General features: G+C 34.5%; 1 long non-coding RNA gene and 1 pseudogene across 1 annotated transcript in view; both read right to left on the bottom strand.

The window, feature by feature from the left end:
• Window positions 1-4,495: 4,495 nt before the first annotated feature.
• Window positions 4,496-27,515, bottom strand: part of LOC125754452 (uncharacterized) — a 50,555-nt gene continuing 27,535 nt past the window's right edge. The window contains exons 3-4 of the long non-coding RNA XR_007408709.1: window positions 17,783-17,855; window positions 4,496-6,668 (exon numbers count right to left, since the gene is read on the bottom strand). This is a non-coding gene — a long non-coding RNA (uncharacterized LOC125754452). The remainder of the gene's footprint in view (window positions 6,669-17,782; window positions 17,856-27,515) is intronic.
• On the bottom strand, window positions 25,747-26,527 carry LOC112668276 (MICOS complex subunit MIC26-like; annotated as a pseudogene).

The raw sequence follows: 27,515 nt of genomic DNA, 5'->3' as shown, positions 1-27,515 counted from the left end.
CAAAAAAACCCCACCATATTAATCTATTTGCATCAATAATATGATGTATTTTATAGTCATTAATAATATATACACGATTATAGCATTTATCATCATGTGTTTGAGTTTTATATCTCAAAACTCAAAAACAAAAATTTTACTCATTCTGTCCTTTCATCTCACTTTTAGAAGCATTCCTTTTTTGTTTGGTATAGGTATCAGTCTGTATATTCCCTGTGTACCAAATGAAGCCTACCTCACCTCCAAATGCTAACTTGGGACCAACGGAACAGAGAGTAACCCTATCCTTCCTTATAAGTGATTGTTTGAAGAATGGACATGTGAGCCAATTTGGACCAATGGAATGTGAGAAGTTTTTTGGAAACCATGATACAATCATTCTTTCATCTTCTGGAATTAATTATTTAATATATATATATATATTTTTTAAGATTTTATTTATTTATTCATGAAAGACATAGGCAGAGGGAGAAGTAGGCTCCCTGTAGGGTGCCTGATGCAGGACTCAATCCCAGGACTGGAGAATCATGACCTCAGCCAAAAGCAGGCTCTCAATCACTGAGCCACCCAGGGTCCCCTGGAATTAAGTATTTAAATAACTGTTTGCCCATTATCTGTTACTGTTATATATTGATCCAAAGCCTGGAACTGATTCCATGATCTTAAGAATAGCCTCACTGATTTGAAACCAGCTCATGGAAAGAGGCAGAGCCAAAAGTTCACAGGGAAAAACAGTGAGAGACACTGAATTTACTGTTAGTTATATTAGCTAGCAATTAATATCCAGTTTACTGTTTAAAACAGCTTTATATTAATTTTTCCTTAAGGCATCTAAATGATTAATTAAAAGTAATTGTTATAAATATGACAAGATTTTCCGTATACATATTTTTCTCCATTTTTTTTCTATCAAGTATTTGGGAGATCAGAGACTGGGTCTGTAAGTTATTCTAGAACTTGCCTTTGTCTTGTGGCTTTCCCTATAATCACCGACAGATATTAAGACTATGTATATTCTTGATGCCAACATGTGAAAAATCAATTTCTCCTGAAAACTGAACTTTGAACTTCTATATCTCAAAACTTGAAAGTAGAAAGTTTACCACTTCAGCTTAAGAAAATTTCTGATTGCTTTTTGCCACTTAGGTTGATGTCTCCCAAATAGGTCCTTTCTTTACACATACACACACAAAGGTAATATAATTCTGTTTTACAGGTGTTGTCATGGATTTTATTTATACAAGTCATTCAGATTTGAGAATGCAAAGGTTTCTAAATGTTATCTGTACTGCATAGTGGGAATTCCTATTTCTACTATGTGAAAAGTGAAAAGATGAAGTACTACTGGAAAACTAATACATCATGGTCTATTTTGGTATTAATTTGAATTAATCTATCTAGCTGTCATGAGACCATTGATATATTGTTCATTCTGAGACAGTCCTTTATTGGCTTCATCATACATCAAAATCATGCACCACAGAAATCTATTTGTGGACTGTGGATTTAAAAATAAAGTATCTATCTATTGAAACATTAAAATGCAAAATTCTCTTCTATGTCCTGGGAAATAAAGAAGTTGATATGTAGGGACATGGTATGCATAAATAAAAATAAGACACACTGCTTGCCAACAAAAGACATAATAGATTAGTAAAAATGAAGAGGACATGTGCATAAAAATAATTCAAAGTAAGAGAAAAAAGCATGCTTGCTTTTTTTTCTATTTTTGTTTGTGTTTAATTTCATTTTGTGTTTACTTTTGGCTGGCTTAGTATAGAAGCAGCTAGATTCAATGTTTTGAATAGAAAAAATAGTATATATTATGTCCATTTTAATTAATAGCAGATTGAAATGTTTAATAATGGAGTGTTCTCCTGGTTTTGATATATAAATACTTCTAAGCTTCAGAATTAACTGTGGAAAAACACAGAAAATTGGGGAGACTTTTATTAGCTGTGTTAACATTTTTTGCTTTTGAAGAGATTTAACTATAATGACAGAAAAGGGTTTCATTAATTTTCTCTTAAAGAACTTCAACTTTTGAAGGTGATTCTTGAAACTTATTTTGAAGGAAGAATCAAGCAAAATTTCACTTGTTTCTTTTTATTTTAAATTATATTGCTCCTAACCAAGAATTTTCTCTTTCCATTTGCAAGGAATTTTTGAGATTTTTCTTTCAGAAATGTTTCATGTTGCAAATGCAATGTTTACATAAAATTACTGCTTTGGGGGATCCCTGGGTGGCGCAGCAGTTTAGCGCCTGCCTTTGGCCCAGGGCGTGATCCTGGAGACCCGGGATCGAATCCCACGTCAGGCTCCTGGTGCATGGAGCCTGCTTCTCCCTCTGCCTGTGTCTCTGCCTCTCTCTCTCTGTGTGACTATCATAAATAAATAAAAATTAAAAAAAATTACTGCTTTGGTTTTTATCAAAGAAAAGGCAGAAATATTTAGACCTGTTTGTAATTTCACAAGAACAAAACTAATATATAGATTACTATATATACTGGATATACTTAGATTCCACAATTACTCTTACTGATTTATTATTTATAGTTAGAAAAATTCTGCCTTTTTTGTGTCAAAGTAGTCTCAAGATGAGGCCAAATCTTTTCATATACCTGGGAGGTTTGTGGTTTATTATCTTGATTATATTCACCAGTTTAATGATTCTCATTTTTTTTTTTTATTTATGATAGTCACACACAGAGAGAGAGAGAGAAAGGCAGAGACATAGGCAGAGGGAGAAGCAGGCTCCATGCACCGAGAGCCCGATGTGGGATTCGATCCCGGGTCTCCAGGATCGCGCCCTGGGCCAAAGGCAGGCGCTAAACCGCTGCGCCACCCAGGGATCCCCATGATTCTCATTTTGATCAGTGATTCATGTTTATAGTTGAAAGCATAAATGAAGAAATGAAGAAACTCACACAAAAATTACTTAAATAATTCACTGTGACAAAGACTAAAACTAAGGGCAGTCTTATGATTTTAGGCCAAACATTAAATTTAGTGTAACTTTGGGGAGCATGAAAATCTGGTATGTTAGATTAGATTTTGATTCTTATGTTGACTGGTTCATAAATGCAGTATCAAAAAGACCTACTCATTCCTTAGAAAATCACAATGGCTAGCTTATCACTTCAGTATCTGTAGGCTAGTATGATTGGTAAAAATAATTTATTCATTCAAAAATAATCCTTATTTAGCAATACATATTGGACAGCCTCTCCATGCCAGACATTATTCTAAGCATCCGGATATAGCAGTAAACAAAACACCATCCCTACTACCACACAACCTGCAACCTGGTGGCGGGGAGGAAAACAATAAATAAATGAATTGAAATAAATCAAGACAAGAAGTAAATGGTACAGAGCAGAAAACAGAAATAAAGAAACAAGCAGACAGGGTTAAATCACATAGAGAGTGGTATGTTTCATCCTGGATAGTTACATATAACCTCTCAAGTGGTATTTGAACAAACATAAATATAATAGATCAAGTTATGTAAATATCCAAATTAAAAGCATTCCACAGAGAAGGAATAGCAAATGCAGACTCTGAAATAAGAGTGTTAGTGTTGTATTCAAGAAAAAAATAAGGCTATTGTAACTGAACCAGAGTAATAAATAAAAGGCAGTGGTAGGAGACATAGTCAGAATCATAACTGGGAACCAGATTATATATGTCCTTTTAATGACCATCGTAAGGCCACTGGGTTTTACTGTAACTAAAAAGGGCAGCTATTAAAGTATTTTAATGAGGATAACATGGTCTTAATGATGTTCTGAAAGGATTTCTCTGGATGCTGTTGTAGAGACTAAGCATAAATAGTGATGAATGGAAACAAGGAGACTGGTTAGGAGACTAATGAAATAGTACAAGTAGGAGAAAATTGTGAGAAATGATGGAGAGTGGAGAGTAATCCAAATCTGGAAATGTTCTGAAAGTAAAGACAAGAATTCCTTGCTCCCAAGATTGATTAACCTTAAAAAATAAGATTTTCCTATTTTGATTATATATGCAGTTTACAAATGTTTTTAAAAATAACAATTCAAATCCCCTCATCCTACCAATTTTGATATTCTTAGAAGATGTACTATATTTATCCTATTTTATTTTTCTTTTGGAACCCCAATAAAGATACTTATCCATGTTTGGTTCTCATAGGAATATAGTTAAATTTGTCCATTTAGTTAAAAGAAAATATACATCTAGTGAAATAAGATCAAAAAACAAAAGAAGGAAGGAAGGAAGCAAGGGAGCAAGGAAGGAAGAAAAAATAGATTGATTTGAAATGAAGAAATAAAAATGCCTTTATTTATAGATGAATTCACCATTTTTGTAGCAAAACATATGGAATCTATAAGAAAGTAGAATTAATAAGTGAATTTAGCAAAATTTTAGGATACAAGATTGAAACATACAAGTTATTTGTATTTTTATATAATAGCAATTAACTGAAAATTGAAATTATAAAATCAATACCACTTATAATAGCATCAGAAGTATGAAACACCAGAATCAATCTGATAGACTATACACTAAAATCTGCCAAACATTGCTAAGAGAAGTTAAGGACTAAGTACATTAAGATATGCCATATCTATAAGCGAAAAGACTCAATATTAAGATATCAATTCTGTCCAAATTTACCTACAAATTAAAAAATCCTAATGATAATCCCAGAAGGTATTTTGGTAGAAATTTTTAAAAACCAATTTTAAAATTAAAGTGGAAATGCAAATACCCTAGACACTAGAACCTTGAAAAAGAAGAGGATTTTTAGGGCAGTGAAATGACTCTCTAACAGTATATATGCTTGTCATTATAAATTTGTCTAAACCCATAGAATTTACAATACTAAGCATGAATCCTAATGTAAACTATGCACTCAAGGTCATAATGATGTGTCAATGTAGGCTCGTCAATTATAATAAATGTACCATCCTTGTGGGGGATGTTAATAAGGTGGGAAGGTTAGACATGTATTAGGATGAGGGACATATGGGACATCTCTATACTTTGTACTCAACTTTGCTGTGAACCTAAAACTGCTCTAAAAAATAAGGTCTATTAAAAAAAAAAGAAGAAATTTTGATTAACCAAACTACTTGTTTTCAAGTATGATAAAGTTATAGTAAACAAGACTATGTGACATTAATGTAAAAACAGACACATGGGTCAATAAAGAAACATACATGTAACAGACAATAAATGTAAAAACAGACACATGGGACAATAAAGAAACATACATGTACAGAACAAAGAAACATGCATGTAAATAGATATGAACACCTTATTTTTGACAAAAGGGTAGGGGAAACACAGTAGAAAAGGACAGGTTTTTCAACAAATGATGCTGGAACAATAGGAACAACCCATATACAAAAGTATGGATCAAAAACCAAAACCAAACTTAAGTCAAATGAATCATAAGACATAAATGTAATACATAAAAGAAAAAAACTTCTAGAAGAACATCTTTAATCATCAGGGTCTCATACTCTAAACTAAAATGTGAAATGATGTTAGCAAAACAGTGGTATAGAAGCTCCAAGCTCCTGTCCCCCAACAGATCAAAAAAGCAGAATTTATTAGAGCCAACTTTGTTAGAACTCTGGAAAACAAAGGTTTGCAGTAGCCAAGAAAATGCTAAATCAAGACAAAGCAACTCTGAAATGAAGGAACAATGTGCCCTTGCCCCACCTCCTCCCTGGTTCCGCAAGAGTCAGAAAGATGACTTTTATTTCCAGTGTGGGATCCTTGTCCCTGGTTGTGGCAGGAGTGAGCAGACCTGACTCATAAGTTTTTGTGTACACCTGTTCTAACCAGTGAACAGACTCTCTGAAGGAGTGACATAAGGCACTAGTCTCTGTTTCACCTAGAAATTTGCCAAGGCCTGGAAAATGGGATAATTGCTTAAAAAAATCCTAAAATGGATATGATCTGCAGCAAAAGGTTATAGTCTTCCCAGACTGCCTGAGGCCAGGGAGAAAAAGCAAGGGAGAGTATCTTTGGGAAATTAGGGCATTCAAAATCACACACTAATACAGGGGAGTTCAGAAAGCCATGTGCATGTCCAGTGCAAGATGCATGCTCAGAAATATCTGAGATAACACTAAGCTTTTACCTAGCTATTAATGAAGTGCCTTAGCATAGACCAGTCTGCAAAGACTAGGGAAGATGCAGAAGAGGGTTCATTTGTTTTAGGTGTTGGTACTCAACAAAATCTCTGTCAAAACACAAGCTGAAAACAAGCTAAGAACAGACTTCAGTGACCACAATACAAAGAATAAAATCTCTGTGAAAACAGTGTCAGTAAACAAATGGACTACTCAGCTTTCAACAGTCAAAAAAGCGATAACCCCTAGGGAAAGTGGAGAATCTGATTTCAAGTATCACTACATTATGATATTTAAATGTCGTTTAAAAAATTCACAAGGCATGGGTACCTCAGGAGCACAGTTGGTTAACGGCCAGTTCTTGCTTTCAGCTCAGATCATGATCTCTGGGTCCTGGGACAGAGCCCTGCGCTGGGCTCCAAGCTCAGAATTCTCTCTCTGCTTCTGCCCCTCCCCTTGTCTGCTTGTGCTCTCCGTAATTAGCCATCAAGAAAATGCAAATCCAAACCATAGTGAGAGAAGTCTTCTTATACATTAGAACGCCTGTAATTAAAAAAAAAAAAACAGACAATAACAATGTTGACAGTATATACTGAAATTAGAACCTTAATACACTGTTGGTGAGTATGTAGAATGCTGCAGGCCTTTTAGTCTATGATTTGGCAGTTCCTCAAAACCTCCCATTGACCCAACATTTCACTCCTAGGTTTTATTCTTTAGAAAAACTAAAATCTTTGTCCACAAAAAAACCTGTACACGAATGTTCATACAGCTTTCATATAGTCAAAAAGGTAAAACAACCCAAATGTCCAGCAACTGATGGACAAAATGTGGTATATCCATACAATGAGATATTATTCAGCAGTATATGTAATGAAGTACTGATGCATGCTATAACATGCATAAATTTTGAAAACATTATGACACGCAGAAGCAGCCAGTCACAAAAGACTATATATTGTAAGATTCCATGTATATGACTGTCCCAAACAAGCAAATAGAGAGAGAGATAGAAAGTAGATTTGTGTGTACCGAGGGCTGGGTGGAGATGGAATGGGGAATTATTGCCAATGGGGTTTCTCTGAGACAGCATTAAAATGTTTTAAACTTAGACTGTGTTTATAGTTGCACAACTCTGTAAGTATACTAAAGCCCTCTGAATTATTTATTTAAATCAGCAATTGCATGGTATGTGAATTTTATCTCAATAAAGCTTTTATTAAAAATTTTTTAAAGACTTTACTAAAGGAAGTGTTCATTGGAATGATCTCAGGGTTATCCTATTCAATGTATTAACATAAACAATGTGGTCTAACTCAATAGTTTGTAAACATGGATGTATCACTTGGGAGACTCATAAAAACACAGAGCCCCGAGGTTTTAATTTCATTAATGATATTTAGGCTGACTTGAAAGAAATTTATTATCTAACAAACCTCCCTTTTCCCCTAAAATCAGCATAAATTGCCATTTACCAACAGCTAATTAAATTAATAGTAGTCTAATATTTTACTATTGCTATTGATACTCTGCTAGATGCACAATAGAGCAATATACGATTAATATAGATATGTATTTTAAAAAATTATTAAACAACTGAAAATTCATTGAGGTACATGGCAGTTAATGTCCTGTTACATCAACTTTTCTTATTAGTATTTCCAACTGAAGTTTTCAGTTTAACTGAGATAGTAAGACCTTCAAGAGGATATGCCATGCAAATGGATCATTTTGTAATAACACTAATACAGAGGTGGGAAAACCAGAATTATTACATTTTATTTCACATAAAAGGTATCTCCTTTTTCATTTTGTATCTCTCATTTTGTACCCTCCAGGAAGTTACCTATTTACAATACAATAAAATTGATTACTTATGTCTCTTCTTTCCATACTTATTAAGGTGTTGTTTCCATTGTTTCAACTATATATTCCTCAAGAAATATCCATCCACGAAGGCAAAAGAAACAAAAGCAAAAATGAACTATTGGGACTTCATCAAGATAAGAAGCTTTTGCACAGCAAAGGATACAGTCAACAAAACTAAAAGACAACCTACAGAATGGGAGAAGATATTTGCAAATGACATATCAGATAAAGGGCTAGTTTCCAAGATCTATAAAGAACTTATTAAACTCAACACCAAAGAAACAAACAATCCAATCATGAAATGGGCAAAAGACATGAACAGAAATCTCACAGAGGAAGACATAGACATGGCCAACATGCACATGAGAAAATGCTCTGCATCACTTGCCATCAGGGAAATACAAATCAAAACCACAATGAGATACCACCTCACACCAGTGAGAATGGGGAAAATTAACAAGGCAGGAAACAACAAATGTTGGAGAGGATGCGGAGAAAAGGGAACCCTCTTGCACTGTTGGTGGGAATGTGAACTGGTGCAGCCACTCTGGAAAACTGTGTGGAGGTTCCTCAAAGAGTTAAAAATAGACCTGCCCTACGACCCAGCAATTGCACTGTTGGGGATTTACCCCAAAGATACAGATGCAATGAAACGCCGGGACACCTGCACCCCGATGTTTATAGCAGCAGTGTCCACAATAGCCAAACTGGAAGGAGCCTCGGTGTCCATCGAAAGATGAGTGGATAAAGAAGATGTGGTTTATGTATACAATGGAATATTACTCAGCTATTAGAAATGACAAATACCCACCATTTGCTTCAACGTGGAGGGAACTGGAGGGTATTATGCTGAGTGAAGTAAGTCAGTCGGAGAAGGACAAACATTATATGTTCTCATTCATTTGGGGAATATAAATAATAGTGAAAGGGAATATAAGGGAAGGGAGAAGAAATGTGTGGGAAATATCAGAAAGGGAGACAGAACGTAAAGACTGCTAACTCTGGGGAACGAACTAGGGGTGGTAGAAGGGGAGGAGGGCGGGGGGTGGGAGTGAATGGGTGACGGGCACTGGGGGTTATTCTGTATGTTGGTAAATTGAACACCAATACAAAAAAAATACTGTGAACTATAAAAAAAAAAAAAAAAGAAATATCCAGTCTTTATGTCTAGTTAAAAACCTGATATTCGGGATCCCTGGGTGGCGCAGCGGTTTAGCGCCTGCCTTTGGCCCAGAGCGTGATCCTGGAGACCCGGGATCAAATCCCACGTCAGGCTCCCAGTGCGTGGAGCCTGCTTCTCCCTCAGCTGTGTCTCTGCCTCTCTCTCTCTCTCTCTCTCTCTCTCTCTCTCTCTGTGGCTATCATAAATAAATAAAAATAAAAAATAAAAAATAAAATAAAAACCTGATATTCTTTCTATCCCTATATCCATTCACCTATTTAAAATACATTCAAATTTCTATAGGGTTGTCAGACACTGTGCCTTTTACACATACATTACAAACAAGGCATGATCCTTTCTATAAGGGAAGAAAGACAGCTATTTCAACACAAAGTTAAAATAAACCGGGGTAAGTGTGCTCACATAGTGATATATATAGTGTAGCAATAGCATGAGTGACAGCAGTCAGAAAAACAGAGGTTAGGAAACATTTAACAAAAATAGAAATTCTTGAGCTCTATCATGAAGAATGAGTTTGCCCCTTTGCCAGAGAGCCATGGCTGGGCAGGTACTGCAAGCAGAGAAAACAGCAAAGATAAAGGCAGGGAAATATTAAATTGTATAGAGTCGTTATATTCAAGTAGGATTGCATTTTTACTTCTGCTTCTAAGAAGGCAGAGTGAAAGTATTTTGCCTGCTATTCTTTCTATATACAACTAAAACGCTGTAATTATATATAAAATAAACATAGGAAGACACTGCAAGGTGAGGATAAGGTAGACTGGTTAGGGGCCCTGGAACCTAAGTAATGACAGGATAATAAGATTCTTGGGTTTCTTTTTGCCTCTTATACCCAAGACACGGCATTGGAGAAGCCAGAAACCTAAAAATGAAAACATGAGCAACCAAAAAACAAAACAAAATAAAAAATCAAACATAACAGGAAAGGGGCAATACAGCAAGACTGAAAAATTTGAGATAATAACTTTTTCAGCAAACACAATAGAAAAGGATTCAGCTGTGGTCATGCCAACAAAAGCCAAGCTAGATGCCTAGATTTCCACCCTCATCAGACTGTTAACGATATACCCCAATCTCATTACAAGGGTCATGTCAAAGAAGGTTGAGACTTAGATCCCCAATGGGCACTAATGAGCCCCCCAAACTTCTGTGATATCAATGAAGACCTTATAGAGAACCTGAGTCCACCCCATCCAGCATTAAAGAGATTGTCTCCTTTTCCCATGATAAGGTATAAAAGGAGGCCTAGTAGAGACACAGAACTTTTGCCACCCAGCATTAATAAAGCCCCCCATCCCCTATGCCATATCATCAGAGGCCAGATGTAGAACAGTAAGGAGGTACATCTTCCCCTTCCAGGCAGAATGGGATCAGCAGAGGCCCAGTAGGGTGCTGAAACTCATTTCACCAAGCAGTAAGGAGGTACCTCTCTTATCCTCCAGCTGGACTTTTACCCCTGCCTGGCAGTGGTTAGTGTCTTCATTTTCCTGCTGCAGCAGTGTCAGAAGAAACAAGGTAAAACAGAATGTTTAGGTAAGATATAGTTTCTCATAAGATAATACTCAAAATGTCCAATTTTGAACCAAAAATCACGTGTCAAACCAAGAAGCAGGAAAGCCTCAAATTGAATGAAGAGTGATAGTCAACAGCCACCAACACTGAGATTATAGAATGTTAGATATAATTGATAAAGATTTTCAAGTAGCCATGATAAAATAGCCATAATGAGTAGTTACAAATACATTTGAAACAAAAAATAAGGAATCTCTGAAAAGAAGTAGAAAATCTCAAGAAAGAAATAAAAGATGTAAAGAAGAACGAAATCAAATTTTAGACTGAAAAATATAAACACCAAAACAAAAGCTCAGCTGATGAGCTAAAAAGGAAAATGGAACACAGGAAAGAAACAGTAAACTTGAAAACAGAACAGTAGTAATTACAAAAAATTTATTACAGAAAGAAAATAAATGAAAAAAAGCCTCACTGATCTGTGGGACTGTAGCAGGAGAGCTAACATCTTTATCATCATAGTCCCAGGAGAGGAGAGAGTAAAACTTAAAAAATATTCAAAGAGATCATGACCAAAAACTTCTCAAATTTGTCAATGACCTACACCTACAGATTGAAGAGGCTGAGCTAACCTCAGAAAGGATAAATCCAATGAAATTCAGGCCAAGAAATATCATAGTTAATCTTCTGAAAATCCAATCATACATAGTGTGTCCTCCAATTATAATGGGTAAAATTAGACACAAATAATAGATAACGTAAAAATATCCAAGCATTGGAAACTAAACAATATACTTTTAAATAATCAATGGATCAAATAGGGTATCTCAAGAGAAATAAAACTATGTTGAGTTTAATGAAAATAAAAATGCAACATATCAAATATATAAGATGTAAGTAAAGCAGAGCTGACAGGGGAAGTTATAACATCACCATTTATAATTAGAAAAGAAAGAACACATCAAATCGACAGTCTAAGCTCTTACCTCAAGAAACCAGAAAAAGAAGAACCAAATAAAGTAGGAGAAAGTAAATCATGAAGATAAGAACTTTAATGCATTGAATACAGAAAAACATTAGAGAAAATTAATAGAACCAAAAGCTGTCACTTTAAAAAGATTAATAAAACTGACAAGCCTCTAGCAAGAACGACAAAGAAAAAAAAAGGACACAAATTACCAGTATTAGCAGTGAAAGAGAGGCTATCCTTACAGAGGCTGCAGACAAAGCACAATAAAGGAAATACTGTGAAAAACTCTACCTACATAAATTATACGAATCAGAAGAAATAGACCAATTCCTCAAAAACCACAAACTATTACTGAATGCATCCAAGATGAAACTAATCATTTCAATAGGCCAATAACTATTAAGAAAATTCTATTCATAATTTTAAAATACTGCCAAAAAAGAAATATCCAGGTCAAGATGAATTCACTAGAGAATTTTGCCAAATGTTTCAAGAAGAATTGACCTCAATTCTGCATAGGTTCTTCCAGGATACACAAGAGAAGAGAGCACCTCTCAATGTTATGATGCTGGTATCATCCTAATAGCAAAACCAGACAATACGGTACAAAAATTTAAAAATACAGACGAGGGGCGCCTGTCAATTAAGTGTCTACCTTCAGCTCAGGTCATGATCTTAGGGTCCTGGGATTGAGCTCCGGGCTGGCTCCCTGCTCAGCCGAGAGTCTGCCTACCTCTCTCCCTCTGCCTCTCCCCTCACCCATTCTCTTTTTCTCTCTCTCAAATAAATAAATAACATTTTTTAAAAAGATAAAACTACAGACCAGTATCTGTAATGAATACAGATGCACAATTCTGAATGAAATATTAGCAAATGAAATTAAGCATCCAGGAAAAGAATTATATATTATGGCCAAATGGAGTTTAATCTGGGGATGAAAGGCTGGTTCAATATTCAAAAATAATTCAATGCAATTCATCATTTTTATATAATTTGATAAAATTCAATAGCAATTAATGATAAACCCCCAGGAAACTAGAAATAAAAGGGATCTTCCCCTGACAAAAAAAATCTACAAAAAACTTTCATAGAATATTATTCTTAGTGTTAAAAAACTGAATGCTATCTCTTTAAGATTAATAATAGTGCAAAGATGTTTATTCTTAAGACTTTTATTCAACATGGTACTAGTTCTAGCCAATGAAATAAGGCAAGATTGTTATATACAGGGAAGTGGGGGAGAGGGAAAAGGAGTGGGAGAGACAGAGATCAGAAATAAAGAAATAAAAACATCCCTATTTGCAGATGTCATGATTATTTATGCAGAAGATTCTAAGGAGTGCACATATACACAAAAATCCAGAAACTAAAAAGTGAGTTCAGGCACATTAGAGAATGCAAGATAAATGTTAAAAAAAATATATTGTATTTCCACATACTAACAGTAACACTCAGATACTGAAACTAAATATATGATATTCTTTATCTGCTCAAAAATCCTTTGGTGTAAATCTAGCAAAACATAGAACCTGTAGACTGAAAACTATAAACCACTAATGAAAGAAATCAAAGAAAATCTAAATAAATGGAGCACATACTGAGTTCATGAATTGATTCAACACAGTAAATATATAATTCTGTTTAAAGTGATATGCAGGTTTGATGCCATGCCTATCAAAATCTGAGGAAGGTTTTTTGGAAAATATTGGCAAGACTATTCTAAAAATTATACAGAATGTAATTCTAAAATCTATATAATAAGGTATGAGCACTAGAAGAGGTAAAAACAATTTTGTAAAGAAAAATAAAGTGAGAAGGAATCTTTGTACCTAATTTCAAGGCATTATATAGGTAGGTACACTGGTGAAGTGACAGACATTTATTTAGGTCATCTTTAATTTCACTCAACAATATTTTATAGTTTTCCGGGTACAAGTCTTTTATTTCCTTGGTTATTTATTCCTATGCATTTTATTCATTTGTATGGTTTTAGAAGAGGAATTACTTTCTTAATTAACCTTTTCAGATCATTCCAATTCTGGTATATAGAAACAACTGACATCCGTGTGTTGATCTTGTACCCTGACGTTCTGCTGAATTATTTCTTAGCTTTCATTATCTTCTTGTGGGTTTTCCTTCAGTACTTGTTTTCAGTGTAGCTCAGAACCACTGGCTTTCCTAGGATGACTTACCTTAAATTAGTCCAGTACAGCCCCAGTACAGAACCCATGGGTGTCCTAGGTGTCTTCTTATCCTCTGGGCTTATCCTCTGGGCTTATTTTTCACATAGTCCAACAAAAACAGGTGTTGCATACTTAAGCTTAATTGGTTTTATTTATTTATTATTTATTTTTTTAAATGATTTTATTTATTTATTCATGAGAGACAGAGAGAGAGAGAGAGAGAGAGAGAGAGAGAGGCAGAGACACAGGCAGAGGGAGAAGCAGGCTCCATGCAAGAAGCCCGACGTGGGACTCGATTCCAGGTCTCCAGATCACACCCTGGGCCGAAGGCGGCGCTAAACCTCTAAGCCACCAGGGCTGCCCAGCTTAATTGGTTTTAAAAGACAATTATTTTTGTATGAACTTTTTCTCAAAACTTTTCCCCCGGGTTCCTTCAGGACTATTTTACAGACTTCCCAGGAAATGAGGATGATTAGACTGAGTGATGGAGGTGCTTATGACTCTCTTTCCTTTGGGGGTAACCTCCAAAGGAAAGCTACTCTGGATGCTCTTCCCTGACTCACCTAAGTGCAAAGGAAAGCAAACAAATGAAGCAAGAGGAGGAAAAGGAATGGGAGATAGGACAAAAGCTTGCAGAGGACTGTCAGTCAGCAACTGACTATAAGAGAAGAGTAATCCTCTGTGTAACCAGAAGGAGGGGGGAATTGTATTGAGGAAGCTTGCTTTGTACCCTAGCCACCCCCCTTATTCACCAGGGATACATTAAAGGCCCCCATGGAAGCCTGAAACCATGCATAATACTGGACCCTATATATATTCTATGTTTCTCCTTTACATACATACCTATGATAAATTTTCATTTATAAATTAGGCACAGTAAGATTAACAACACTAATAGTGAAATTTAAAAATTATTAACAATATACTGTAATAAAAGTTATGTGAATGTGGTCTCTCTCCCTCAAAATATCCTCTTGAATTTACTCACCGTTCTTCTTCCTGTAATGATGCCAGAAGATAAAATTTCTACATAATGAGATGTAATCATTTAATTACAATGATGCAAGTATTGTGATGCAGCATTAGGCTACCATTGACCTTCAGACAGTATGTTAGGAGGAAGATCACCTCCCAGCTTCTGGATCTCGTTTGACCATAGGAAACTGAAACTGCAGAAAGCAAAACTATGGAAAAGGGAGACTTCTGTACTTTGAAATGCAAATTGGAAGAGAAAAAAACAGTTTTATTTATTTTACAATCATTCTCTGCCTTGAATCAATCCAGATACAAAAGAGTTTGCCTTCCTACTGATTATATCAATTTTTAAATGTCACTTATTGCTATTTTTCTTTTATTCAGAAATATTTATTGGATGTCTGTTACATGCCAGCAACTATTCTCACTAGAGCAACTAAAAAGAAAGGCAGAAAAAATTTCACACTCATGCAGCTTGAATTCTCGCTAAAAAGATACAGGAATAAACAAATAGTGAAACAAATAACCAAAAAGGATGTCAGAAGCTATAAGTACTAAGAAGAGAAATAAAGAAGGGGTCAAGGGGATGATGAGTGAGATGTACATGGAGAGTTATTATCTTCATTGGGGTACTCAGGGAAATTGCCTTGCCCCAAGATTAATGCATGCTAATGGTGGGAAATTTTAACTATAAATATGAACAAAATGAAAAACTGAAATATTTTTTAAATTTTATGACTCAGGGATAGATAGTCTGTGTTAATATCATACTTTAATTACAATGATTATCCATAATTATTTCATGAGTCTAATTTCAAATGTCAGTCAACAATTAAAAATTAGAATTGTGATCAACACTGCCATAATTTTTTCTAGTAAGTTATTATCATGGGCATTGGATGGGGGAAACCACTTCTTGAAATACTCATTAACATTGGTTATCACCATTCATCAATATATGACGAAGCTGATTTATCTTTTTTTAGTTTTTGTCATTAGCATAATCATGCTACATTGTCTTTAAAATATAGATAGTATGCATTTTGCGATGGAATCTACATTCATCCAACTAAAAGAACTATTTTAAAGGACAGAGGGAATATATTTTCTCACAGTAGGTTATAATAGTAGGACACTGCCATATATCAACAGTACATGTGGAACACAAACCTCAGTTACCCTTTGCAGAGGGTTTGACACATTTTAAATATTTTTAACAGCTTTACTGAGATATAATTGGCGTATACTACACTGTGCATATGCTGTACAATTTGATAAGTTCAGACATTTGTACAAACCCAAGGAATTATCACCACAATCAAAATAATTAACATTTCTATTATTCTCAAAGTTTCTTTTGGCCCTTTCATAATCTAAGTCTCATCATATATCCTTACACACTTCCCAGAAAAACGTTTATTTGCTTTCTGTCATCCTAGGTTTATTTTCAATTTCTAGAATTTTATATACACTGAATAATATTATCCACTTTTTTTGGCCTAGTTTCTTTCATTCCTCACAATTATTTTGGGATTTATTCAAGTGGTTGAATGTACCAATAATTTGTTTCTGTGTTAAATATAAATTTAATAAAATTTGCTTATCCATTCATTGATTAATGGACATTTGCATTGTTTTCAGCTTTGGCCATTATTACAAAGTTGTGATGAACATTCAAGTACAAATATTTTTGTGGTTGTATTTTTCAGTTATACAAAGTCAGTATCTCATTGTTGGGTGGTGTAGGTATGTGTTTAAGTTTTTTAAAAACACCCAAAATATTTTTCAAATTGGTTGCCTCACTGTACATTCTCATCAGCATTCTTATTCTCTACCCCAGCCTCAGCTCTGGAGTCACCTTAACTTGTGACAGGCAGCTCCACTGCACATAAGTCACAGTTCACACCATACAGGAATTGAGACACTTAAGAAAGAGAAACACCAAGGTCAGCTTCAGCCCAGCTGAGAAGATTTAAAAAGTTCATTTTTTCATAATCATGCTTCAAGTTGGTGCTAGGCAACTTTTGAGAGAGACTTCTACCCAGGAACTGAAAGCTCAATCTGAAATAGTGGAATACCCTACCCTCAACTTATCTAACCTTCCTTGATGCTGCACCTCAACAAACAATGAAACCTGGACATGAAAATTCAGGAGACACAAGCTGAGGACTTCTTGTTCCCGTCTCTCTCTCCTCTTTCCTTTCCTCAAACCACTCAGATGGGAAAAGAGCTATGTCATTGCAAGTTACCCTATGCTTCTGAAATGATAGGTTTCCTCAGGGCTCTGCTGCATAACCTCAGAAAGCATTCTCATTAAGCTATGTTCCCATCCCCTTCTGATAGTACCCTCCATCAGAGACAACTACCATCATGATTTTGGTGTAGATGTTTCATAATAACATTTTATACTTTACATATAACACATAAATAGTATATACATATATACATGAACAATATACTAAATTTTTGCATATAAGAATCTAAAACTTTTTTATTAAAAATACACAAAGGTATAGGAGTGAGATGTCCTTTTTCTGTTCTTTTAATGGCTACAAATTACGATGAATAGACATGCTTACATTAATAGTTTAGTAAAACATTCTAAAGATTTTTTTTTATTTTTTATTTATTCATGATAGAGAGAGAGAGAGAGAGAGAGAGGCAGAGACACAGGCAGAGGGAGAAGCAGACTCCATGCACCGGGAGCCCGACGTGGGACTCAATCCTGGGACTCCAGGATCGCGCCCTGGGCCAAAGGCAGGCGCTAAACCGCCGAGCCACCTTGGGATCCCCAGTAAAACATTCTAAAGTAAATAAATATATCAGCTCCCGAAGAAAAGGATCTGAACAAGCTTTAACCTTTCCTTGAACTCCCACTTCCCATCCCAAACCATGTGAAATATGAATGTATTTGTTATTTTATTTTAGACACCTCTAATTTCTTCAATGTGTTTTATATGTTTCTCACCTTTCTTTATAGAATCCCACTTCTTCTGCTTGGGTTATTTTTCTTCTTGGTATAATATGTTATCGATGACAGTCTGTGGAGTGATTAAAGAACAAACACTTCAGAAATATGTTCATTTCAGCTTGTTTTTAAACTTCTGCAAGAGAATAAAAAATTCTGAGATATTGCTGTAAATAATAGAAATCATATTGGAGTCTTCATAATATGAAGTGAAAAGGATAATTCTGATAACAATTTCAATACACATATTTTAAATTCTTGTATTTTGGTTTTAATTTGAAATTCAGTTAAATCTGAAATATCTACAATAAATCTAATTAATGAACCTATGTAATCTTTAAAACTAGACACACATTCTGACTCATACTTTTCTAAGTGTTTCACGATATTAACAAACTTAAAAGTATACATTTATAAATGCAGAGAGTACTTCTCATGGACACTAAATGGCAAGAAAACATAGAAAAATTACTTTCAATCATGCAGAAAAATTTCTTTGTCTTAAGGCTCGTTTTAACTTGATTAGTGGGAAGACAGGATTCCGCTTAACACCTGTGTTGTAAATATTCTGAATGACTAGTTTCTTTTAGTAATGAAGAGAAATAATTCACAGCATGGGTGCCTAGATAAACAGAAATGCTTTAGATCCTAGTGATTTCCATCATAGCTTTCTTTTCACTTAAAGGTGATTCTGTGTACAAAGGGATACTTTGTTGTCACTTTTGTTTCATTTTTGAGAGGTCTTATTTTATTCTATCTTGATAGCAACAAGCGGGTTTTTAAAAAATATTTCATTTATTTATTCATGAGAGACACAGAGAGAGAGAGGCAGAGACACAGGCAGAAGGAGAAGCAGGCTCCTCCCAGGGAGCCCGACGTAGGACTTGATCCCGGGACTCCGGAATCATGACCTGAGCTGAAGGCAGATGCTCAATCACTGAGCCACCCAGGCTTCCCAGTAACAAGCTGTTTTGTGTGTGTGTGTGTGTGTGTGTGTGTGTGTGCCTGTGTTTGAGTGTATGCAATAACTAAAAAACTAAAAATAGTTTGGATGCAGAAACTCAGGTTCAGAGATATTTTCCTTCAGCACTTTAAAGATACTCCATTATCTTACGACATAAATTGCTACTAAGATTGTTACTAATAATTGAATACTTTTTTGCATAGGAAATCTGTATTTTTACTTTAAAATGTTTTAAATATTTTTCGTTGTTCTCAATGGTATGCAATCATTTTTTTACCTCGTTCTTTAAAGTTTATTAAATACCTATTATAGCTTATTATAGCTAGTTTCTCCTCTCTAGGCCCTATCTTTGATTGAATTATAGAAATCTACCTAATTTATTACCAAATTCACTTATTCTTCAGTTATGTCCAATTTACTACTGAATTTAAGGATTAATTTTTAAAGCTAATGATCAATTAATGTTAAAAGTTATTTTTTTCTATTTTTAAAGTTAATGGTTAATTTCTGAAAATAATTTCTAGTTTGGATGCCTGGGTGGCCCAGTGGTTGAACATCTGCCTTTAGCTCAGGTCGTGATCCCCAGGGTCCTGGGATCCAGTTCCACACCAGGCTCCCCACAGGGAGCCTGCTTCTCCCTCTGCCTAAGGCTCTGCCTCTCTCTCTGTGTCTCTCATGAATAAATAAATAAATACAATCTTTTTAAAAAATAAAAACAAAACATAAAACAAAAAATAATTCCTAATTTTTTTCATATTCATCAATGATGTCCTTTGGAGATTTTAAACAAGCATGTTTTAAAATTTCTTCAAATTACTTTAGTGATCTGAATGTTTTTTTTCAGGTATGATTTTTCCACTCATGAGTATGCTGACTCTTTCATGGCAATGGATTTTTTGTTTGCTTTGTTATTTTTGTTTGAAAGCTCATTATGCATTGTTTTCCAACAATGAGATTTGGTTCCATATCTTGGTCTTTTTTCAGCCTCTGACTCCATAGAAGTTACAGTCTTTCATTATTTGCCTAGTTTTGCTCTTTCCTCTCTGGTTTTTCAAGCCTTTTTTAGGAGTTCCTCTTCATGTCCCTAGCTTTTAAATATTTAATCATCCTAGAGTTCTGTCTTTAGTTCTTTTTTTTTTTTAAGATTTTATTTATTTATTCGAGAGAGAGAGAGAGAGGGGGGCAGAGACACAGGCAGAGGGAGAAGCAGGCCCCATACAGGGAGCCTGATGTGGGACTTGATCCCGGGACTCCAGGATTACTCCTTGAGCTGAAGGCAGGTGCTAAACTGCTGAGCCACTCAAGGATCCCCTGTCTTTAGTTCTTAATCCTATCTATATTCTGTGTCTTAAAAACCTAATAAAATTTCATGAAACTAAACAGTGTCCACACTTTGACAGCTACCAAATACCTTTCTCCAGCATGAATTGCTTCTCTGAACTCTCAACTCATATATTCATATTCCCACTTGATAACTTTAGGTGGATGCCTAACAAACATCTCAACCTTAACATTTCCAATCTGAGCTCCTGCTTTTCCCCTCAAACCCACTCCTCTTACAATCTTCATTTCAGTATAGCACTCCATTTTCTCAATCTTTCAAACACAGATATATTGTCACATACTTTATTTCTCATATGAATATACAGTGATCTCCCAGCAAGCCCTCTGTAAATGTACCCTAAAACTGTACCCAGAAGAAACCAATATCTTCTACCTTCTATCCACCACTCTACTTGTGACACCATTATCTCTCATCCAAATTACTGAAATATTCTTCTATTTGATCTATGGTTCTGTCCTTGCTTCACTTGGTCCCTTCTCAACACAGCTGCCAGGACAATTATTTCAAAACATGAGTCACATCATACCATTTCTCAGTTTAAAGCCTCCCAATGGCTTCCCATCTAATTCAAATTAAAAACAAATAACCTTATTGATTTATGTTTATAATCAAGTATCCTGTTTCTATTCTGAAATTTTCTCTTACTACACTTCTCAATAATTCCTCTCATACCAAGCTATTGACATTCTTCAAATGTGCCAGGTCTTTATACCTCATTCCCTTTGCCTAGAATGCTTCCTCCACCCCCAATATTCACATGGCTTATCCCCATACCTTGTTTTTCTATATTTCCTCAAATGGCACTTTCTCAGTGAAGCTTTTTCATTGCAACCTCCCACACTGTCATTTTGTGTTCCTTTTCCATGTATTATTGCTCTTTCACATTTATCATTATCTAAAATACTACAAATTTTACTTAATTTTTTTGTTGCATTTTCCTTTTCTCTGTTAAAACATAAACCACATTACAGTTAGGAGTAGAGGGGTTTGTTTAATTCGCTTCTATAACCAAGCGCCTAGAATAAAGCCAGGCCAAAAGAATAAAAATAAATAAAATAAAACAAGACAAATGCTCAATAAATATTTTTATATTAAGGTATGATTTTCAAAATATTTCCATTTGGGGTAATGAAAAAGTTCTGGAACTAGATACTGGCAATGGTTATACAACATTTTCAATACATTTAACATTATTTAATTGTACATTATAGATTGGTTAAAATGGTAAATGTTATCTCTATTTTACCACAATAATCAAAATGTATGTTAACAAAAAGGACCACGAGGGATCCCTGGGTGGTGCAGCGGTTTAGCGCCTGCCTTTGGCCCAGAGCGCAATCCTGGGGACCTGGGATCGAGTCCCACGTCGGGCTCCTGGTTCATGGAGCCTGCTTCTCCCTCTGCCTGTGTCTCTGCCTCTCTCTCTCTCTGTGTGGCTATCATAAAGAAATAAAAAAAATTTTTTTAAAAAAGGACCACGAGTATCATACAAATATAAGATAAACTATATTAAAAATTTTATTTAACTCATTAGTGAGAGAAAGTATAAAAGTTATGATTGGTTCAAAGAGCATTTGAGAAAGAAATATAAAATTTAAAAAGAAATGTTAGACAAATATTTCTAGATAAAATACAAGTTATTTAGGGGGATCCCTGGGTGGCTCAGTGGTTTAGCGCCTGCCTTCTGCCCAGGGTGTGATCCAGGAGTCCCGGGACTGAGTCCAACATCGGGCTCCCTGCATGGAGCCTGCTTCTCCCTCTGCCTGTGTCTCTGCCTCTCTCTCACTCTGTGTGTCTCTCATGAATAAATAAATAAAATCTTTTTTAAAAATACAAGTTATTTCACATCCAATAGAATCTAAAAAATCATAATCTTTTACATTACCTCTTAAATTAGTTAGAAATTATTTGTATCTTTGTAGAAAGAAAATCTGTAAGTTAACCTCTACTCCTATAGAGATGAATATGGTCCAGACAGCAAGGCTATTGACAACTCAGGATACATCCTATGAAGTTCACACTATCTGAAACATCTATGTCATGTTAACTACCTAGAATTTAAGTAAAAACTAAAAAATTAAGTAATGGCAAATCTAAATAAATAAATACATACATACATACATCATTTATGTCAACTGTACTTCACCTATATAAACTTAAAAAAGGCTTAACAATTCTTCTATTTGACATTTCTCCTATATTAAACACAGAATGTTTATTTCATTGGATTCAGTAATCATTTAAACTAACTAGAAATATAAGCATAACAATCAAATCTCATTTTTCTAACATCTTCCTTTTTATAAGATAAAAGAAATTTATTTATTTTCCAGGAGCTCTATAGAAAATTTCAAAGAAAAAAATTTCAAAGATAATTTCAGTTGTGAAAAATATTGTGAAAGTTTTATTTTTTATTTTCTAAATTTAGGGTTGAAACTTGAAAGTAAAAAATCAGGGGTATTCAAAGATTTATAATTGGATTAATACTGATCATGGTTAAAGAAAAACAATATTCTGTTCCCTGTGTAACCAAAGGGACAATAAAATACTTTAGGATAAACCTAGAGGATAACATGATTTTAAGGAAACTGCACATTCACAAATAAAAAGTTTTCTTTAACAACTGAGGACGTGCTAAAGTCAACACAAAAAACAATTGTGTTGAAAATATACAAAACCTCTGATAATGGATACACTATATAGAAGATACAGAATGACTTTTTACAATCCTTTGTTAAGACTCTAAGACAAATTTAACATTTTAACAGAGAAAAAGCATTAATATGATATTTACAGTATTAAAGTAACACAATAATTTACAGTAAAAATTGTAAACCCCCTTTTTTTTAAAAAAAGATGTTTCTCATTATTTTTCCTACTATAATTTCACCCATCCATATTAACTATGATTTTTCACCAAAGTAATAACTTCTATTCATAGAAAACACTGTAAGGCAAAAAAGTAAAAACTGTCATATGCAAGTATGCTGGCAGACTAGCAAAGCTTAAAACTCCACATAACACAACTTCCTATAGCCTTACTTTTTTATTCACCTTAAGGTAGCAAAAATGATAAACACGTTCATAAAATTATTCAATAGTACTGCCACTCATAGCATATATTTTGGGTTTTTTTTCATTTGTTTTTATTGAAGTTCGATTTCCCAATATATAGTATAACACCCAGTGCTCATCCCATCAAGTGCCTTCCTCAGTGCCCGTCACCCAGTCACCCCAACCCCCCACCCATCTCTCCTTCTGCAGAGTTAGGAGTCTCTCATGGTTGGTCAGTCTCTCTCTAATTTTTCCCACTCAGTTCCCCTCCTTTCCCTTATAATCCCTTTCACTATTTCTTATATTCCTTGTACTCTTAGCATATAAAACCAAGACGCAAAAGTATATAATCTTAAATTTATCTTTAATACTCCGTGTTTCAGGATTCAATGGTAAGTAACTATTATTTATGTATGTAAAGATTATACACTAACTCTTCTGAATATTAGATAAAGATTTTGATTTACCAAAGAATCTGGACATTGTGCTTAAGCTAGGAAATGCCAAGCATAATTTCTGTTATATAAAAGCATACGTCATTATTATGATTCAATTTACATGAACACAAATTTACATGTTTCATAAGTTTAAACATCATGTAGACTTTGAGATATATTACAAAGCTGTAGTAATCAAAGCAATACAGTATACGTGTCCCCTAAATGAAAAGCTCTTACATAGCAAAGGAAACCATCATCAAAACAAAAAGATAAACTTCTGAATGGGAGAAGATATATTGCAAATGATGGATCCAATCAGGGGTTAACATGTATAAATACTTCTACAACTCAACACAAGAAACTCAGATAATCCAATTAAAAAATGGGCAGAGGACCTGAATGGACATTTTTCTAAGGAAAACATACAGATTCCCAGCAGACACATGAAAAAATGTTCAACATCACTAATCATCAGAGAAACACAAATCAAAATCACAAGGAGATATCATCTCACACCTATCAGAATGGCTAAAATCAAAAACACAAGAAACATGCATTGGAAAGGATGTAGAGAAAAAGGAACCCTCATATTTTATTGGTGGGAATGGAAATTAGTGCAGCTACATCTGTACTGTTTTCCACAAATGTTTTCCATTCTAGTTTTAAAACTAGAATTGCCACATGATACAGTAATTTTACTACTGGAAATTTAACCAAGGAAAATGAAAACACTAATTCAGAAAGATATACGCACCCCTCTATTAACTGGCATTATTTATAATAGCCAAGATATGGAAGCTGCTTAAGTGTCCATCAATAGATGACAGAATAAAGAAGATGTGATGTATATGTATACACACATACATACACAATGGAATATCCATTTGCAACAACATGCATCTACAGGGTATATAACACTACGTAAAATAAGTAAGTCAGAGAAAGACAAATACCATATGATTTCACTCATAAGTGGAATTTAAGAAACAAAACAAATGAACAAAGAAAAAAATGACTCTTAAGTATAGAAGAGAAACTGGTGGTTTCCATTAGGCAAATGGGTTAAGAATGCGTAAAATTGTTAAAGGTGATTAAGAGTGCACTTATTAGGATGAGCAGTGACAAATGTATAGAATTATTGCATTATTATATTATACACAGATGACTAATATAACACTGTAATTTTAATTATACTTAAACAATTTTTTTAAAGGGCCTAGTGTCGTTGCCAAAAAAAGTATAAATCAGTGTGATTTGCTAAAGTTTCATTTTGATTTTGTGACTTAGATTCTTTAAATGTTTCTGAACTAGCTATCTGTATGGAGGATTATTATTTTTGTGGAAGAGAGGATTAGAACTTTTAAACTTTTAAAATATTGAAAAACAAGTTTATTTTCTGTGAATTTAAAAATATATAATTTATGTAAGTACTTATTCCTGAATAAAACAGAACTTCATCTATTTAAGAATGCAACCTTTTTACATCTGTCAGAGATAGAAAAATATTTCACATTTGTCAAAGAGATGTAAATACTTTTCTGAATTGTAGACACACAAACATAAACATAAATATAAAGAGAACTTATTGCTTCAGTTCTACAATTTGAGCCATAGATCAAAAGTAAAAAGAAAGCACAAAACCCATTAGTTCAGAAATCAAGGAATTGTTGTGCTTCCCAAGAGGCACAAAATTTTAATTGTTTTGAGCTCACAAACAGATAAAGAAACAAATAAAAAAAATGGCAAACCAAATTTTCTGTCAGATTCACTTACTAGAGGATAGCTCATCATTCATAGAATAGAGATCTCATCAAATGGTCAAACCACAAAACCAAATTCCTAATCATTGCCACCATAAATGGGAATCAATTTTCAATTATGCATGAACCAGAAAAAAAAATAACACTAGGAAGAAAGAAAAAAGAATCAAAGAAGTTAAAAAAGATTGCCATTTGAGCAAGAAATAACATAACTGAATTTAAATAACCATGGGGTGAATGTCCCCTTCAATACCACTTACTTGGCTCTATCATGAGTTCACTTGGGCATCTCAGTGAATGATTGCCAAAACGAAGTACAATTTTCATTAGTTGAAAAACATGATTCTTTTTTTTTAATTCAGAATTTTAATTATGTACATAAATAGCAACATGAGAACCAGGAGTTCAAATGCTGGACATTATCTCTAGGTGAAAGGATTTCCGATTAGTCCACTGGTAGTATGGCATCACCCAAGATAACAAAGAAGCCTGGTATAGTTTTTCCTGAAGAAGAAAGCCAATTTACTACATTCAGTACTGACTTCTCTGCCATTTTTCTGTAGAAAATGGAGTTTCCAATGTTTACCTATAACTTTTGAAAGTTCTCCTTCCACAAATCTTCTACGACTATGTATCCTCGTAAACCCCAGTCATACAATTTCTCCCCACTGACCTGGACAAATACGATGGCTTGTTGTGGATAATAAAGAGAGGTAGCTAGTCCCATGAACCCAGGTGGATACACCAGCTTCTTTATTTTTGATCCTCTAGCCAAAAGAAGTCCAACAATGCCAGCGAAACCAATTAACACCAAGTGTTGGAAAAAATCCAGGAGGTGCATTTTGGAGATATTCATAGCTGTCTAACCCCCACTGAACCAAGCTCTGCATCTTGGGCTTTGTTTGTGAGTACATCTCCTGACACCAACTTGTATATGGCTCGCAATAATGTCGGAGATGTGAAATGCTTTCTTCAAGCTGGGTCCTTGGCTCCTCCACATATTTAGATTGACCCTCAGGAACCGAGTAGAGTGAAAGCTCATTAACCTTCACAGAAGTTTTGTGAGGTGCGTCCCTTTTAGGTGATGCATAGACTTTAAAGGTGAGCAGACTCAGGCTGGCTGGCCCCACAGACCTCCGAATTACCTTGAACATGTCGCTGGCAGAGGTGGCTCTGGCGGGGTCACCCCAGCCCTGGTCCCGCCCACTACCGAAAAACATGATTCTTATACAATATAAAATGAACATGTCAAATCATATTCAAATTAAATCATTAATTAATAAGGAAACCAGTAAGGATTATGACTGGCTCATAGATTCTTTAAGAATAAAACAGGAATAAAACATACAGGAATAAAACAAATGTTAGGGTAAGATTTCTGTGTTAGACATGAAACTACTTATATTCAACATGATCACAGAAAAAATCTTGTTTTATTTGTTCTACTGGACAGACATTATTTTCTTCTCTTCCAGACAAAAATCTACAAGTTAACCTTTTGCCCAGAGTTGAAAACTGACTAGTCAATAGATAGTCAAGCCAGCACTGCAGTGAAAGAAAGCCAATAATCTTTCTTGGCTATTTCAAGTTTAAAATAATTTTCTGGCTGTTACATATAATAAATCTCTAGGTTTTATCAGACTTCAATTTACTTCCAATGGTCTCAACTATTATGTGTATATGTGTTGTCTTTCACTGAGCTTTAGCTCCTGTTTAGTACTTGAATTCCAAGACCGTATATACAAGAAAAATAAGTTTCATAAGAGTTAAGGCATATTTGAAACTCTATGGTTGTGGAATAAATTGATATTTTTAATAATATGGTTACTTTGTTAAACCATAAAAAAAGAATTCCATTCCAAAGCCAGGTAAATTTGTATTTAGAAAGCTTTAATAGTTTGTATGGATTACATGGCCTTTTTATCACTTGGATAACAAGACAAATAAATGTCCTAAAAACTTGCTTCACTAGACAGATTAAAATGATAGTTATGAGTTCTGTTTTATTCAAATTATAAAGTTTCATTTCTAGAGTGGCTTCTACCTATAGTAGTACCACTACTATATAGTAGTACCACTACTATATATAGTACCACTATATCACCTGTTAACTAATAATTTAATTCAATCTGTTAGACTACTTTATTTCTATTAATGTTCAGGGCCAACA

The sequence above is a fragment of the Canis lupus genome, chromosome 36 (genome assembly GCF_003254725.2).
Source record: "Canis lupus dingo isolate Sandy chromosome 36, ASM325472v2, whole genome shotgun sequence".
Classification (NCBI taxonomy): Eukaryota; Metazoa; Chordata; class Mammalia; order Carnivora; family Canidae; genus Canis; species Canis lupus.
Note: the sequence above shows the minus strand (reverse complement) of the source record. Positions and strands in the feature narration are given on the sequence as shown.